At 55.5% G+C, this 9,605-nt stretch overlaps 1 long non-coding RNA gene across 4 annotated transcripts in view; it reads left to right on the top strand.

The window, feature by feature from the left end:
• Positions 1 to 4,343: 4,343 nt before the first annotated feature.
• The window catches only part of LOC125089389 (uncharacterized), a 30,170-nt gene continuing 24,908 nt past the window's right edge, over positions 4,344 to 9,605 (top strand). For 3 of the 4 annotated variants that reach the window (XR_007123935.1, XR_007123933.1, XR_007123934.1), the window contains exons 1-2: positions 6,422 to 7,179; positions 8,006 to 9,423. This is a non-coding gene — a long non-coding RNA (uncharacterized LOC125089389). Of the gene's footprint in view, positions 4,520 to 5,564; positions 5,976 to 6,421; positions 7,180 to 8,005; positions 9,424 to 9,605 lie in introns of those variants that run through there. The other variant, XR_007123932.1, reaches the window with a different exon arrangement.

Here is a 9,605-nt window from a genome sequence, read left to right as displayed (position 1 = left end):
GAGCAGGGCCCTGGGGGGACATCTCCGCGCTGCTGCCTGGTGGATGGATGGGGCTGGGACCACAGCAGGGACCATGTCGAAAAACAGATTCAAGAGGAGCTTAGGAGTCAAACTGCAGGACATGGGACGGGTACACAGGGAAGGCCGGCAAGAAGTCAAGGATCGGGTTCAGTTTCTCGGCAGATTCCCCATGCCAGGCTTCGAAGGGCCTAGACTTAGCAGTTCTCGAGGACAAGCGGGGCTGGTATGTCTCCCTCCTAGTGGGCACTGAGGCCTGCTTTCCCTGGGGGCGCCTCCCTACACAGTCACCAGGTACGTCCGCTCTAGCCAAGCTGGAAGGAGTCTACAGCTGGGGACCCCAGAATCCGCTTGCACCCGTGTTTAGAGCTGGACGGTAGCAGATGACGGGAGCTCTCCTACGTGGCCAGCAGGCGTGGAAATTGGTTTGCCCTCTCTGGAAAGCATTTCAGCTAAAGCTAAGCTCCTGCCCCACCCTGGGCATATGCCCCACAACCCCGCTCCTGGGCGTGGGCCCCAGAGAACCGAGTGCTCGTGTCCACCAAGAGACGTAAACGAGAACACTTCCAGCAGAATTCTTCGTAACGGCCAAGGAACTGGAAGCCGCCCAAATACCCACTGAGAGGAGAGTAAACAAAGCAGGGGAGTCACGTGGCGGGACTGCGCAGGTGTCCCCATCAATAGGAGAATGAATAGATCCAGTGACACAGTCCTACGATGGAATTCTGCAGAAAAGGACAGAAGAGCCAACTACCGCTACCCACAGTGATGTGAACTAATTGGACAGACATTCCGTGTGTGCAAGGAGCCAGACATCAGTGAGGGTTTGCCACCGGATCCCGTTTACTTGAGTTCATGAACAGGTACCAGGCATCTGTGATTATGGAGGTCAAACGGAGGTTGTTGATAGCCCGGGGGCAGGACGTGCTATTGACTGGGAAGGTTGGAGGGAGCTTTCTGGGGTGATGAAAATGCCCGGCTTCTTGATCTGCAGTCACATGGGTGTTTAAACGCTCATGGAGCTCCACATTTCAGATCTGTGTCATTTACTGCACAGGTGACACCTGGGGGGTTCAGTACATTAAGCCTCTGTCTTCAGCTCAGGTCACGATCCCAGGGTCCTGGATCCAGCCACGGGTCCTTAAGCTCCCTGCTCTGTGGGGAGTCTGCTTCTCCCTCGGCCGCACTCAGCTTGCTCTCTCTCTCTCTCTCTCAAGTAAATTTTAAAAACTTTTTTAAAAAGTGGCATCAAGTGGACACAACCCAAATGTCCCTGACCAGATAATAAATAGGTAAATCCAGACAACGGACTATTATCTACCTGCAAGAAGGAATGCACTATAGATACTCATTCCAACACGGGTGAATCGTGCAAACGTGATGCTCGGGAAAGCAACCCAGACGCAAAAGACCACATATTGTTTTGTTCCATTTATAGAAAATATCCAAAATAGGCAGACCTATGGAAAGGGAAAACAGACTGGTATTTACTGGGGGCTAGGAAGCAACCGCTTAATGGCAATGGGGTTTTGTTTGGTGGTGATGAAAATTTTTTGCAACGAGAGAGGTGGCGATCACACAAGACGTAATTGTTCTAAATGCCTCTTTAAAAGGGTGCGTGTTGCATGAATTTTGTCTTTGTTTTGAAAAACGACATCCAAAAAGCAGATTTTAGAGGGAAGCTGGCTGCTGCTCCTCTCTGCTGGGTCTGGGCCTCGGAGGGAGACGGGTGCCAATGCCACCACCGTGACTTCTAGCCAAGCGGCACTTGCCCATCCTCACCAAGTCGCCTCCCGGTGGAGCTTTGTCCCCTCCTCAAACACTCTACTGCCATCTGCTGGAAAATTGTCTTTATACGTACACAAATGCCCTTAAATGTGGCATGCTTGTTCCATGCACAACCCGCGCAGCTGTATAGAGAGGGACCTCTGACTTGGCTTTATTTTTCAGTGTAGCTCTTCAGCTTTCGATAGGGCCTTGAAAACCTCCATGCTGCCCTCCCGCCACCTCACCCCCACCCACGCCCTCTCTAATGCCGAGTAAGGTTGGCCTGAGCCATCTTCTCAGATTTGTCAGGGACAGCGGCCATGTGGTTCCTGATCCCCTCATCCCTGCGCTTCAGACACACCTCTAGAGACAAAGCTTCCCCAGAGCACCTGTGTTCATCTCCACAGCAGCGGGAGGCTGAGGACCGGAGAGAAGGTCTCCACCAAGCCCCTGGCAATAGGCCTCTTGGCTGTTTGTGTTTCCTCTCCATGTAATGGTAGGAACAACAAGCTGTTCCTCGAAAACGCTAGGCTGTGTCTCTTCTCCGATGTGCCAGGGAGGAGAATGGGCTGCCGGATCCCCTGGGAAAGAGGCTCAGGGAACGGGGCACCAGGATATCTGGGTACAGAGCACAGGGTATCTGTCCACTATGGCAGCTCCTCTCTGGCACCCATCCCCAACCATGGCCACAGGAGAGGTGGGAAGTCGGTCAATGATTCTCTCATGGGTTTTCGTTTTATTTGTTTTGTTTTTATGGGTGGCCATGCCTCGTAAGCCTCTCGTACCCCTGGAGTTCCCATGGTATCCATCATGGGCATGGGGTTGGGGACTATCTCCCCTGGTGTTGGCGGTTCAAGACAAGCCAGGTCTTAAGCCGTGTCTTAGAGAAGTAGGATACAAGCCACATATATAATATAAAATGTCCTAGTAGCCACAGCTTTTAAAGAAACGGGCAAAATCAATTTTAACAATATATTTTCCTTAACCTAACAGACCCCAAATAACATTTCAACATGTAATTAATATAAAACTTACTGAGATAGTTCACATTCTTTTTTTTTTTTTTTTTTTGTACAAAGTCTTCTGTGTGTCTTGCATTTCCAGCACATCTCCATTGGGACCAGTCACACACATCTCGAGCACTCCACAGCAGCCGTATCTGGCTCTCCTACAGACAGCACAGTTCTAGAACTTCCATAAACCCGGAGCGCGTGAAGTGGAGAACAGCAAGCGTCCAGGACTTGAAATAGCCTAACGCAGGGAGAACTGGTTTCGATTTGGATGCGGGGACGGAAAGGCGGCCGCAGAGCTGCCTGTGAGCGACCCCGGGAGGGAAGGTCTCTCAGGTGCCCAGCCTGGGGGGAGGCCCTTAAAGAACTGACCTGCAGAGCTGCGGGGTTCAAGGGTCCAGCCCCCAGTCCCTCTGGAAGCAAGCTCCTGTCCACTTTAACTGATTTTTTGAAAGAAGGGTAGTATATTCATTTAGGAGAGAAAGCTTGGTAGACATCGATGGAGACAGTCCACTAACAGCTGCTCAGGGCCGAGGGGCTGGGCGGGCAGGCAGGGGCCCCGCTTTCATTTTGGAGTGAAGAAAACGTTCTCCTTCCTGTGGTGATGCCGGCACAACGCTGCAAGTACACTAAAAACCACCCGCTGTACGCTGTGCTTGAGTGGGTTGTGTGGTCAGTGAATTATATCTCAAGTAGGCTTTTTTTAAAAAAAATTTTATTTGAGAGAAGGAGAAAGAACAGGGGGGAGGGGCAGAGGGAGAAAGGAAAATTGGAGCAGACTTCCCACGGGGCCTGGAACCCCAGGCCAGGCTCCATCCCACTACCCAGAGATCCTGATCTGAGCCCTAATCTAGAGTCGGTGAGCCACCCAAGCGCCCCTCAATAAGGCTATTTATTTTTATTTTTTTTTTAAAGATTTTATTTATTTATTTGACAGAGAGAGATCACAAGTAGAGGGAGAGGCAGGCAGAGAGAGAGAGGGAGAGAGAGGGCAGCAGGCTCCCTGCTGAGCAGAGAGCCCGACGCGGGACTCGATCCCAGGGCCCTGAGATCATGACCTGAGCCGTAGGCAGCGGCTTAACCCACTGAGCCACCCAGGCGCCCCAAGGCTATTTATTTTTAATGTATCGAACACCTACTGTGTGCCAGGCACGCTGCAGACTCAGGAGTAAATAAAGCAAAGGCCGTCCTCCACCCCATGCAGTCTGGGGAAGGAGGCAGCCCCCAGACAACCCCACAAGCCATCTCACGACTGCGGCGGAGGGGGCTGCAGGGAGGGGCAGGCTGCTGGAACGAGCGCCTCCGAGAGGGGGCAGCACCGAGCTAAGGTGCCCCGACCTTGAAGAGCCCCAGAGGACCCGCGCGCGGGACAGGTGGAGCCTGGAACCGCCTTCCAGGCAGTGGGAAGAGCCGGCGCGGAGGCCCAGAGGCAGGGCGTGGCAGGGGCGAGGCAGAGACTCGCAGAAGGGAGGAGGAGGAAGTGGGGGTCTGAGCAGCAGGAGAGAGCGGCAGGGGGCGGAGGCAGAGCGGTGGGGAAGGGGTGCGTGATCCTTTGAGAGTGGTTCGAGTGCGCACCACCCCCCTCTACTGTGGAGTGGACGGGAGGGGGGCGGACGGGAGTCCCGGAGGGCGGGGGAGGGGGTCGCCGCACCCCGCCTCCCGCATTCCTCTCAACAGGCCGTTCTCCGGGGGAGGGGCTGCTCGTGGACGGAACAGGAAGTCGGGTCTGTTCAGCGAGCGGCTCGCGGAGAGCCCCTGGAGGACAAAGGGGCGGCGGGGGGAGCGGGCGGGCAGGTGGGACGCGGCGGGCCTGGCTCCCACCTGTCGGCCTGTGGCAGCGCGGACGCGACGGGTCAGAAGGCGGGGTGGCAGCGCCCACGCCCCTGCGGCCCCAGCTGCTGCGGAGCCCGGCTGGGGCCGCGCCAGGCCGGCGGGTGGGGGCGGGAGGCGGCGCGCCCGGCCTCGGGCCCGTGACGTCAACGTTGCCATGGAGACTCCGGCTTTCCCTCCGCACGCCCTGCAGCTGCGGCGGACCCCGGGGCTGGGGAGGCTTCCGCGGGGCTGAGGGGAGCGGGAGGAACGCGCCAGGGTCGTGCAGCTCTGCCCCAGAGCGCGGCCCAGCGAGACCCCGAGGGGTCCTGCCCCCCTGTCGCCCAGACGCGGCTCCTTTTCGTGCAGGCTGGGAGACGCTTTGGCATAAAAGAGCGCAGGGTCCCCCGCGGCCCGCCCCACAGTAACAGACCGAAGGGGCTTGCTCCGTCCGTCCCGTCGACCTCCCCCCCCCACTCCTGGCTCCAGGGTTTTGTGTCCACGAACCCTTTCCTTCCCAGAGCATGTAGCGAGGCCCGTAGTGAGGCCGTCCTGGGGCCCTGCGGGTCCCCAGCGCCTGGCCCACTCCTGCGGCCCCCAGCACGACCCCGCGAGGGAGAAGCCGCAATCTGTCCCTCGCTGCCGCCGGCTGGCCCCACCCCGAGGAGCGCACGTGGGCAGTGGGGTTCTCTTTGTCTCTCCTCCGTGCTCAGTCCCATCTTCCTTCCAGATTCTTTTTTTTTTTAAAGATTTTATTTATTTATTTGACAGAGAGAGATCACAAGTAGATGGAGAGGCAGGCAGAGAGAGAGAGAGAGAGAGAGAGAGAGAGAGAGGGAAGCAGGCTTCCTGCCGGGCAGAGAGCCCGATGTGGGACTCGATCCCAGGACCCTGAGATCACGACCTGAGCCCAAGGCAGCGGCTTAACCCACTGAGCCACCCAGGCGCCCTTCCTTCCAGATTCTTAAAGACACCTTCAGGAACACAGCGTCCAGGCAAGTTGACTTCAGGTTCACCTCCGGATTCTCGCTCATTTCAGGCCTCTTCCTTCTTCCCACTTCTAAGGGGGACGGGGGAGATGAAGGTGGAAAGGGACGCCTGTCCTGGACTTGGGAGGTGTTGCCCTTGTCCCTGTGTGCTCACTGCTGCTTCTCCACCTGGTCACCGGGGTGCTCGCGCTGTGGCCCCGGTGTGCGCACTTGGCAAGACAGGGTGGAGTGGGAGTGAGGGTCCCTGCCACAGGGTCCCCCCAGGTCCCGCCCCAAGTTGCTAGTCACCTACCTCCAGCTGCTTCTGATGTAGGAAAGAGGGAGTTGGGGCTCAACACCGATGGCCAAGGAAGAATTCTGGAGATGTCTTTGGTGCAAAAAGGTGATTTTTATTAAAGCACGGGGACAGGGTCCTGGGGCAGGAAGAACCGCACTGGGATCACGAGGTGTGGCCCATTATAGACTTCCAAGTGGGAAGGGGGTTAGGAATAGCAGAAGTTTCTAAGGAATTTTTTTTTTTTAAAGATTTTATTTATTTATATGTCAGAGAGAGAGAGACAGAGAGATCACAAGCAGGCAGAGAGAGAGAGGAGGGGAAGCAGGCTCCCCGCCGAGCAGAGAGCCAGATGCGGGGCTCGATCCCAGGACCCTGATCATGACCTGAGCTGAAGGCAGAGGCTTAACCCACTGAGCCACCCAGGTGCCCCTCTAAGGAATTTTGGAAGCAAGCTTTCCAGGACCTTGAGGGGCTAGCTATTGTGGGAAAAGGTCATTTATTACCATCTGATAAAACCTTAGTCATGAGACCCTTCACATGCATCTGGGTGAGCCATAGGCAGGGGGGTGGGGGGGTGGTGATTGCCAAAACCTATCTTCCAGGGATTTAGAGATAAAGGAAGCTTCCAAAGGAACTTTTTTATGTTAAAGTAGATTTACAGAATCCTGGTTGCAGTGGTGGGGAGGGGTCACACTCGGATTGCCTTTTGCCCTTGGCAGTGAATAAAGACCAGACCCCTCCCTTGGGGAGTCTGTGTTCTAGAGAAGTCAGGCAAGAAACAGAATTAATACAGAAAAGGATGTAGTGTCTTAAAAGGATAGATGTGATGGGAAGAAAACCCAAACAGGGGGATGGAGAGAATAGAGGAAAGGTGCCCTGGGAAGGCGTCCGTGAGAAGGGGAAATTTGGGTAAAGACCTGAAGGAGGAGAGGGAGGACCCAAGGGATATTTGGGGGGGGGGGAGAGCATTCCAGGCCGCAAGAACAGCCAGTGCAAAGGCCCTGAGGTCAAAGCAGGTAAGGAGTGTTAGAGGAAGAGGAGATGATGCAGCCAGAGCAGAGTGAACAAAGCAGAGAGGAGAGGGGACTGTCTCCTGAGTCTGCTGCCTGCTGTGTGGAGGCTGTGGGTTTTACTGATACTCTGCACTCTTGTCCTCACAGATCAGCAGGCATGCTTCCGTACCTGCCACCAGTGGCCCTTGCTGAGGGCCCTCCTGTGCACTGTGTCATCTCAGCTCCCAAATACCCTCATTATTCCCACTTTGTAGATGAGAAAACTGAGGGATGAGATGGGATTCATCTGGAAAAAGGTATGTTTTGGGGGAGGGCCTGGGCCTCTCTAATGTTCTCAGGGAGGAGACCACGAGGCCTGTCATAAGAAGGGAACCGGCTTTTCTGTGGCTGTTGCACTCGGCTTCCAGAAAAGCCCAAATCTTGGGGTCACAGGCTCCTCCAGAGTGGAGCAGGAGGCCCTGCTGTCCCCAGTCTTCCTTCCCTAGGCTGATGGCCCTCAGTCACAGCCAGCAGCCGTAGAATTGGCACCCCCCTGGTGTGGGCGTGGTCAGTTGAGAGAAGGAGGTTTTTCCTACCAGACAGGCCTAAAGGATTGTGGGAGGACTCAGGGTGGTTCTCAGCAGGACAAAAGGAGGCTGGCTGGGCTTTGGGTGGGGAACCGACTTCCACCTTTGAGGGAGGGGGCCAGCCTCCTGACCAACCCGCTAAGTCCCTTGGCCTGTCTTAGCAAGTCCCATAGAATTGAGGTCTAGAAAATGTTTCCTCACTCGTGCGACAGATATTTTCATAGGTCTGTTTGTCCTGTGAGGAACGGTGGAGGGGCGGCTGGCTGGCTGGGTGGGTGAGGAAGTGATGAATGAAGGACTAGACGGGGGGATGGATTCGTGGCTGGACAGACAGATACGCGAGGACATGGGTAGCTGAGTCGGTGGTGGCTGAATGGGTGGTCGTGGAAAGGATGAGTGGATGGTTTACTGACTCATGAGTGGGTGTATTAAGTATCTCCTAGAGTGTAAAAAATCACCCCAAAATGTAGTGGCTTGGAACAACAAATAGGCATCATCTCACTGTTTCTGTGGGGTGGGAACTCAGGAGGGGCTCGGCTGGGTGGTTCTTACTCAGGGCTCCCATGGGGCTGCCATCGGGACAGCAGCCGGGGTCTCGGTCTCATCTGAAGGCATCCCGGGCTGGAGGGCCCACTTCTGCGATGGCGTCCCACACCGCAGTTGGCCGAAGGACTCAGTTTCTCCTCCACTGGCTCTCCAGAAGCCTACTTAAGTGTTCTCATGACGTGGCTCTTTCTACAGTGAGCGACCAAAGCCAAAACTATGGGGACCTTTATCACTAAGGTCTCTGATATCAGCAAGTCAACTGACGTCAGCCCACGCTCAGCGGAGGCAAATTAGGACCCACCGCTGGAAGGAAGAGCATCAGAGAACTTGTGGACAGATTTTTAAAACCGTGGCAACAGATAAAGGGATGGTGTACCCACTGTTCTTCCGTGACACTGGGATCTTAGCATGATCTCAGCGCATAGCCCGCTTGTGAAATTCACCTGGGATGCTTCTAGACACTCTCCGAGCCGGGGTGCCAACCCCAGGCCCTCTTAAGGACTTGCTCTGAGCAGAGACTGGACATTTGTGGGTTCGTTTTGTGGGAAGATCTTAAACTGTAGCCGTAACATTTCTGTTTCCACCGCATTTTGTTACTGTGGTAAAACGTGCACATTGTAAAACAGACCGTTTTAGCCTCTTTCGGAGGTGTGGCTCCGTGGCAATGGGTTTATTCAGGTGGTGGACCCCTCCCCTCCAGAAATGTTCATTTTCTGAAACTGAAGCCCTACCTGTTCAACCCCAACTCCCCATTCCTCCCTCCCCAGCCCACAGCGAGGCCATGTTCCGTCTCTGAGTTCCCCCCGCTCCAGACCCAGCGGAGTGGATGGAACCCCGGGGCCTCGGGCGTGATTGACTTAGCACAGTGACGTCATTGTAGGCACGTCAGAGCTTCATTGCTGTTGCAGCTGAATAACCTTCCGTTGTCTGGATGGACCCCGTTTTGTTTATGCATTGTCCGTCAGTGGGCATTGAAGACAGTATCCACGTTGGTATTGTCAAGGCTACCAGGGATGAAAAACAAGGCCTTAGACGGGGGCCTCACAGTCCTGGCTGCACGTGCCATTCACCTGGTAGCGGTTCAAAAAATACCAACGCCCCATGAGCCTGGCCGACCCCCTGGATCGGGATCTCTGCGGGTGGGGGGGACCCAGGAGTCTGTAAGAATAACCAGTTCCTTCCCCTAGAACGCCAGGGGGTGCGGACTCATTGCCAAGCCTCTGCTGCCCCCTTGTGGCATCATCTGGGATCCTCCCTCCCCCGGGACTCGCCTGCCTGCTCATAAGGAGCCCAGGAGGGCCAGGCCCCCATGCCATTCCCTGACCACAGCTGCGTCTGGACAAGTCCCTGAGATCACAGTTACGGATGCGGGTTAGCTTTGGGGAGCACCTGGAATTCCTCGGCAGCCTCGGCACTGCTGACATTTCGGTAGTATTAATCCCCGTGGTGGAGACCCCCTGGACACGGGAGGGTTTGGAACAGCACTCCTGGCCTCATCCCATGACACAACCATGGAAACCCCCCAGTTCTGACAACCAAAAATGTTTCCAGATAAAACAGATGTCCCCTGGGTATAGGGTTGCCAGACCAAAAAGGCAGGTTTCCCAGTG

Source organism: Lutra lutra, chromosome 17 (genome assembly GCF_902655055.1).
Source record: "Lutra lutra chromosome 17, mLutLut1.2, whole genome shotgun sequence".
Lineage (NCBI taxonomy): Eukaryota > Metazoa > Chordata > Mammalia > Carnivora > Mustelidae > Lutra > Lutra lutra.
Note: the sequence above shows the minus strand (reverse complement) of the source record. Positions and strands in the feature narration are given on the sequence as shown.